The following is an 8,307-nucleotide window of genomic DNA, read 5'->3' on the forward strand; positions in this document are numbered from 1 at the left end:
TCTCTGTTTAGAACCGCTCATAAGGACGATAAAACAGGACCCCACCATACAAGGGTTCAGCACACCGGGGGGCACCAAAAAGTTAGCTTTGTTTGCAGATGACATACTCTTATTCATTACAAATCCAGAGTCCTCCTTGCCTTCACTTATGAGAATGCTGGTAGGTTATGGACAAATCTCATACTATAAAAATAATATCACCAAAACGCAAGCCTTGCCGATTAATTTGCCAAACATGGTGTTAGGAAAGATAAAACCGCAACACCCCTTTGACTGGCGCACAAGATCTTTACAATACTTAGGCGTTAAGCTGGCTAAATCCCTCCAGACAGTGACTAAAGAGAACCACTACCCTCTGATTAATAAGGTTAAAAGCACCCTTGAAAAATGGGACAGCTTAGAAACCTCCTGGCTAGGCCGAATCAATCTAGTCAAAATGATGACACTGCCACACATCCTGTATCTGTTCAGAACCCTGCCCATATCCCTCCCAACTTCATTGCTTAAACTTTTCCAAAGCACAGTAAATGCACACATCTGGAAGAGAAAACCTCCAAGGGTAGCTAAAGGATGCCTGGGACTTTCTCATGGGAAAGGTGGGCTAGGTATGCCTGACATCAATACATATTACAAGGCATCCTTCTTGGCACAGGGAATAAGACTCCTCAGGAATCACGACTCCTCACATAACCCACTTTGGTTGTCATTAGAAAACGCATGTCTTGAAACGCATGATACCACCCATTATCTATGGACATGTTCCATGCCTCCAAAATCTCCGAGCCCGACCATACGGTGCTCGATCAACATGCTTAAAGCGTGGAAAGCCTGGAGCCCGCTAGTGCTGGATCCAACACAACTCTTTAGGAAAGCGCCAATCGTAGCATTAGCAGCCTACTCTCCGGGTTTACAAATGGGTAACTGGTTGAATAAAGGTGCAAGACGAGTGGGAGATTTAATGTCAGGCGACGATGTAAAACAATTCGCTGACTTGCAGAGGGAGTTTGGATTAGTCTCTAGAGATATGTTTCTATACCTAAGGGTTAAAAACATATTGCTAACCCGTGGCAGGCTCACGGAGGCTGGGAACAAGTCACCAATACTCCAACCGCACCAACTATCCTTGAATAAATTTGCGAAACCGCTCTCCATTTGTTATAATGCAATCATCACACGTAATACACCAGAAAAACTGCAATACATGACAAAATGGGAAACGGACATAGGTCGCCAAATCTCTCCAGAGGACTGGCAATTAGCATTGAAACACACTAAACAGGCGTCGAGCAGTCTCTCGCTATGGGAGGCCTACAATAAAATAATTATGAGGTGGTATCTGGTGCCACAGAGGTTAGCGACTATGTACTCCGGGGTTGCGAACCTATGCTGGAGATGTGAGTTAGACACGGGCACCATGCTCCACATGTTTTGGGCGTGCCCACTGCTTCATGACTATTGGAAGCAAATTCAAACCCTGATCTCAAGTAGGACTGGCACAAACATCCCTCTGCAACCAGACATCTACCTACTGCACGTTATACCTAATATAGACGTACATCCTCACAAAAAAGTGATTTTAAATATCTTGACGGTGGCCAAAGTAGCTCTAGCAGGCAACTGGAAGAGCAAGCAGATTCCTCAGATAGAAACTATAATTGCTAAAATGGAGGGTATTAGTGCACATGAGAGGATGTCTAGCAAGATGAGAGGTAGCCTGGAAAAATATGACCAGGAATGGGCATGTTGGGCAGCTACTTAGTAACTAAAAGAAACTGAGGCGTAAAACTGGAACTAAAAACTTAAGGGACCAAGACTTTAGGTTGATGAGATGTTATTGATGCTAGACTGTGGAGTGAATCCAGGGAACCCCCTCCCCCCATCCCTTTTCTTTTCTGTACCCTGTTCCCCACCCAGTTAGAACATTTTAACATAAAGTGTTTCAAAGTTATATGCATCACATCCGATGTCGCCTGTCAACGCTCTACCATTCTGTTTAGCCGCAGAGGAAAAGTCGATGTTATTTATTAATGATGCTTGTGCAGATGCAATGTAAACCGTTCACCATGATATGTGTTGCATATATTACTCAACAATATTCAATAAAAAAATGATAAATGAGAAATAGGCCCAGCTCCCTCACGCTCGGCTCCGCCTCTTATATTTTATTTATTTATTTATTTATAAAATATTTTACCAGGAAAGATACATTGAGATTTCTGGATTTCTTGATATTGAATGTGTGATAGTGACTCAGGGTGTTCACCTCCTAACACCCTGAGTCACTATTACACCACGAGATGGTGTAGGGTAATGCGCCTTTAAGCCCACAATGGGCTGAAATGGTATTTGCCTTCCACGGATAGGTTGCTCTGTCTTTCACAGGAAATGGAAGAATGCCAGTTGAAATGTTTTTTCTTTATTCAAAAGGCAGTAAATAGCCTTGAAAAATTCAATCAGTTAAATTTTTAAAATAACTGCAATCTAACGCGTTTCGTCCAAACAACTTGGACTTCATCAGAGAAAATTCTGCAGTTTAAACAATCACATAAAATACAAAGCATGCATAATCCCACCCCCAACAGAGTCCCTTAAATACAACCAGTCCGTGTGTTGATTGGAGAATTCTCTCCTGGAACCACTTCTCCCATCAGGGTATATTGCCTCCAGATGGCTCTCATTCTGTAATTTCGCGGCAAAAAGACAGCCGTTTTTTGTCCGTCTAGTTCATCTAGATTTGCGTTCCAAATGTCCGTTTCCGGTTGCGTTCCATGCGCATACTTCCGGTTGCGGGCGGCGACGTACGTCGTGACGTCAACGTTGCGTTCCAAATGCGGCATATGCGTTCCAAGCATGGAACAGCCACTCGAGTAGTTAAATGACTGAAAATAATCTCAAAATAATCGCAATCAGTCATCAGACTTTCAAATTAAAAGTAAAAACTTATAAATAACAAAGAGATACATCATCATCCAATAGAGCTGTAGGACTTTCATCTTCTGCCAATTGCTATAGTATAAATATATACATAGACTACAAAAATTATATATAAAAAAAAAAATATATATATATATATATATATATATAATAAGAAAAATTATATATAAAAAAAATATAAATACTATATGTATAAAAATATACAATTAAAATAAATAAAATAATTAAATAAAAAATAAATATAAATATGAATAAAATAAAATGAACTAGAAATAAACCAAAAATAAATAAATAAAATTAAATAAAAATAAAAATAGAATAAAATAAAAAATAAAAAATAAAAATCAAAATAAAAGAAAAATAATAATAAAAGAAAAAGTATAAACAAAATTATATAATAAAAAATAATAAACAGTTAAATAAAATAAAATTAAATTAAAATTAAAATTAAAAATAAGAACAAAAAACAAAAAAGATAAAAATAAAAATAAAATAAAAAATAAAATATCAATCTAGAGAAAAAAAACTATGTGGCAGAAGGTGGAAATCCCCCCTTAGATCCAAGAACATCTTTAGAAAAAAATACCCTTATACCATGAAACTGGCCAAATCAACATCTATATTTAAACCTTTGGCTATTAAGGTATCCAATTGGTATATCCAATAGGTCTCCCGTTGTGCTAATTTCAATTCCCTATTTCCTCCTCTCCAGTGGGCGGGCACATGTTCTATACCACAACCCTTAAAATCTCTCCAATTAAAGGCCTGGCATGTATTGCAGTGTACTGGCACTGAATGAGTTGTTATGCCTTTCCTTATATTATTAATATGTTCCATGAGGCGTATTTTTAGAGGTCTTTTTGTTTTTCCCACGTACTGTTTGCCACACGGACATTGCAATAAATAAATCACAAAATCCGTGTGGCATCCAATACTGGACTTCACTGGGAAAGAAATTCCAGAAATATAACTTGTAAATTGAAGAGTTAAGCCTAGGTTCATTCTTGAGCAAGCCCGACACATTTGGCATCCCTTAGATCCCTTTGTATGTGAAATGACTTTCTTTTTAGGGATATCCTTTCTAGGAAAACTGGGAGCAACTAGATCTTTAAGGTTTTGACCCTTCTTATAGATAATAGATGGACGGTCTGGAAGGATACTTCCAAGAACTGGATCCTGGAGTAATATGGGCCAATGTTTTTTAAGGCACCTATTAATTTTCCAATGGTCTGTATTGTATTTCGTTATGAATGAGTGTCTAAAATGTTCATTTGAATTATTTTTTGGACGTTTAATCAGTAAATCACTTCTATCTTTATTCCTTAATATTCTAATTTCTTTTTCAATCGTGTTTTTATCATAACCTTTATTCACCAATTTATTTTTTATATGTTTCGCCTGAGTTTCAAAATCTTGAGTGTTGGAGCAATTTCTACGTACCCTTGTAAGTTGACTTTTGGCAATGCCTCTCAGCCAAGGTTGATGGTGGCAGCTTGACTTATGGACATAACTGTTCCCATCAGTTTTCTTAAAGAAACATCTGGACCTAATTTTATCTCCCTCCCAATATAGACGTAAGTCCAAAAAATTTATAGTGTCTTTGTGCCACTCCGGTGTAAATTTCAAATTAAAGGAATTAGAATTTAAATACTGTACAAACAATAAAAAATCCTCTTGAGTACCCTTCCAGATGACAATCACGTCATCGATAAATCTCCGCCATAGGACCAGGCTCGCCCGCCAGTCATGCCCGCACCAAACAAATAGGTCCTCCCATCTGCGCATATAGATGTTGGCATAACTGGGGGCGAACCTGGTTCCCATGGCGGTCCCTGTCAACTGTAGGTAAAATTTACCCTCATGAAAAAAATAATTATGTTCCAATATAAATTTAATTGCCATCAAAATAAAATTTTGAAGTGCATCATCAACCTCGGGATCATTTTCTATGAAAAAATGAACTGCCTCAATACCTAGCTGGTGATGGATGACCGTATATAATGATGTCACATCCAATGTTGCCCAGCTGTATTCCTCCTTCCAATTTATATCTTCAAACTCATGTAAAATGGCTGTAGTATCTTTGATATATGAAGGGGCACCCAGGGCATATTTTTGGAGCTTTGAGTCAATAAAGGCTGACAGATTTGCTGTGATAGAGTTGATGCCACTGATAATTGGGCGTCCAGGGGGAGAAATTTTTTTTTATGTAACTTTGGCAAAAAGTAGAAAATGGGGATAACGGGAAAATTGTTAAACAAAAATTGGAAATTCTTTTGAGATATTACATTATTTTCTAAGGCTCTTAATAGCAAACTTTTTAGTAGAGAGTTAAATGTTCCTGTCGGATCTCTATGGAGTTCTACATAGGTTTCTGTTTGACCTAAGATGTTTAGGGATTCTTGATGGTAATACTCTGCAGACAGGATGACGATCCCCCCCCCCCCTTTGTCAGCCTCCCTTATAACTATATCCTCCCTTTTAGTTAAATTTTTTAAACACATGGTCTCTTCCTTTGTCATATTAAAATTCTTTTGTTGGTTGCTATTTATCTTTTTGAAATCCTGGCAGACCATATTCTCAAAGGTTTCAAGATGGGAACCCTTGCTTTGGACAGGATAAAATTTGGATTTTGGCTTAAATTTCGAAAAACTATTATCTGTACTTGAATTAGATTTTAAACTAGTGGGTGGATTGGATGTTAGTGATGAAACAACATTATGGTTAGTTCTAAGATTAATGGAAGTATTAATCATTGGTGATGGAATGGTACTTTTTTCAAAATGTCGTTTAACTGTTAATGTTCTTATAAATTTCTTTAAATCTATAAATAAGGCAAATTCATCCACTGTACGTGCAGGAGCAAACTTTAGGCCCCGTTCTAATACACGTATTTCCAATTCAGTTAGTGGTATTGATGATAAATTAAATATACCTACATTTCGTTCTTTTAGTGGGAAGATCTCTCCTTTCTGTACTGATTTAGGGGTTCTTCCTCCATTCTCATCCTTTTGAGGGGAGTTTGTGTTTGGAGGGGGGAGTAACGATTTGGATGTGCCCAAGTGGTTTTGCGTGGTAAAAAATAATCCGTTATCCGCTGATCTTTTTGTATATGGCTTCTCTCTAAAAAAATTACTGTTACTGGGAGGAGTATTCTCTCTGTGATCAACTTTTTCCCTTGTAACGTCTACATATGACCTCCTACCTCTATAGTCAATTTTTTCCCTTGTTACATCTGCATATGACCTCCTATCAAAGGACTCCCTCTTTTCCTCATTTCTTTTAGGTGACCTTTTCTCGCCATTCATTCTCCTATTGATAGGGGACTTATAGGAATATGAATTACTTTCATTTGGCCCCACTCTATTTGTTTGTGATACTCTCTGTGTTCTATACATCTCCCCATTATCAACCTTTGGTCTCCATTTATATTGGTTAGTACTGATGGAGTTTCTATTTGCTGTTTTCTGGGTTTCAAATCTATTATACGGAATTGCTTTTGTGGACCGTCTCCTACGGGACAATTTGTTAACTGTAGAAAAAACATTATTGTGTTTATCTTCTTTGTCTCTCCTATATTTTTTACTTTTTGTCTCCGCTATTCTTTCATCTAATGCCTTCAATTTATTATTTAGTTCCTCCTCATGTTTTACAAGTTCAGAACTATCTAAGTCAAATGATTGTTTATTATCCAATTCTTGTAGCTGTGTCTCTAGGTTACTTTTCATTTCTTTAGAGAATTGGATAATAAGTTCCATGAGCTGGAAAGAACAATTATTTAAAATTTCATCCCATTTGTTCATGAAAGCATCATTTTCCATGCCAAAAGCTGGTATTTTTTCCACCCTCAGGCCTCTTGGTATAAGGCCTTCTTTGATGTAATTTTCTAAGAAAGCTATTTCCCACCATTTTTTATTTTCATTAATTAACAATCTTTCTTTAGTTTTGAAATAGTCCTCTAATTTCCTAATTGGCTCAGGTTTTTCCCATTCGTTAAATAAAGCCTCAAATTTTTGTGATCTAGCTCTCTGTATCCTAGACAGAAAATTCCCAGCAGTCGCCATATAATCACACAATATCTTATATTAGGAGGCACAAAAATCAATATATAAACAAAGGGAGCAGAGACCAAGCTCACAATACTGGGGGAAACAGTATATGTATGAAAAAGAAAAAATGCACACAAAAATATATATACACAAGTACACCTAACCAACTCAATGGTAGGAATATGCAGAGGTACTTAACTGCGTATAAGATGGATACAGCTTCCCAAGAGGTTTCCCCCAAACGAACCTCAAATATAGATATGGGTATAGACAAAATTGGGACACAGCTGAATAACTAGAAAAAAAAGAATATATAGCACATAGTGAAGTACATTAACAATAATTGGATTTAACCCACAAAGATTGCACTCACGAGATGGTGTAGGGTAATGCGCCTTTAAGCCCACAATGTCCTGAAATGGTATTTGCCTTCCACGGATAGGTTGCTCTGTCTTTCACAGGAAATGGAAGAATGCCAGTTGAAATGTAAAAAAAATTTTCTTTATTCAAAAGGCAGTAAATAGCCTTGAAAAATTCAATCAGTAAAATTTTAAAAATAACTGCAATCTAACGCGTTTCGTCCAAACAACTTGGACTTCATCAGAGAAAATTCTGCAGTTTAAACAATCACATAAAATACAAAGCATGCATAATCCCACCCCCAACAGAGTCCCTTAAATACAACCAGTCCGTGTGTTGATTGGAGAATTCTCTCCTGGAACCACTTCTCCCATCAGGGTATATTGCCTCCAGATGGCTCTCATTCTGTAATTTCGCGGCAAAAAGACATAGCCGTTTTTCGTCCATCTAGTTCATCTAGATTTGCGTTCCAAATGTCCGTTTCCGGTTGCGTTCCATGCGCATACTTCCGGTTGCGGACGGCGACGTACGTCGTGACGTCAACGTTGCGTTCCAAATGCGGCATATGCGTTCCAAGCATGGAACAGCCACTCGAGTAGTTAAATGACTGAAAATAATCTCAAAATAATCGCAATCAGTCATCAGACTTTCAAATTAAAAGTAAAAACATATAAATAACAAAGAGATACATCATCATCCAATAGAGCTGTAGGACTTTCATCTTCTGCCAATTGCTATAGTATAAATATATACATAGACTACAAAAATTATATATATAAAAAAATATATATATATAATAAGAAAAATTATATATAAATTTTTTAAATACTATATGTATAAAAATATACAATTAAAATAAATAAATAATTAAATAAAAAATAAATATAAATATGAATAAAATAAAATGAACTAGAAATAAACCAAAAATAAATAAATAAAATTAAATAAAAATAAAAATAGAATA

The sequence above is a fragment of the Pelobates fuscus genome, chromosome 10 (assembly GCF_036172605.1).
Source record: "Pelobates fuscus isolate aPelFus1 chromosome 10, aPelFus1.pri, whole genome shotgun sequence".
In the NCBI taxonomy this organism is placed as follows: domain Eukaryota; kingdom Metazoa; phylum Chordata; class Amphibia; order Anura; family Pelobatidae; genus Pelobates; species Pelobates fuscus.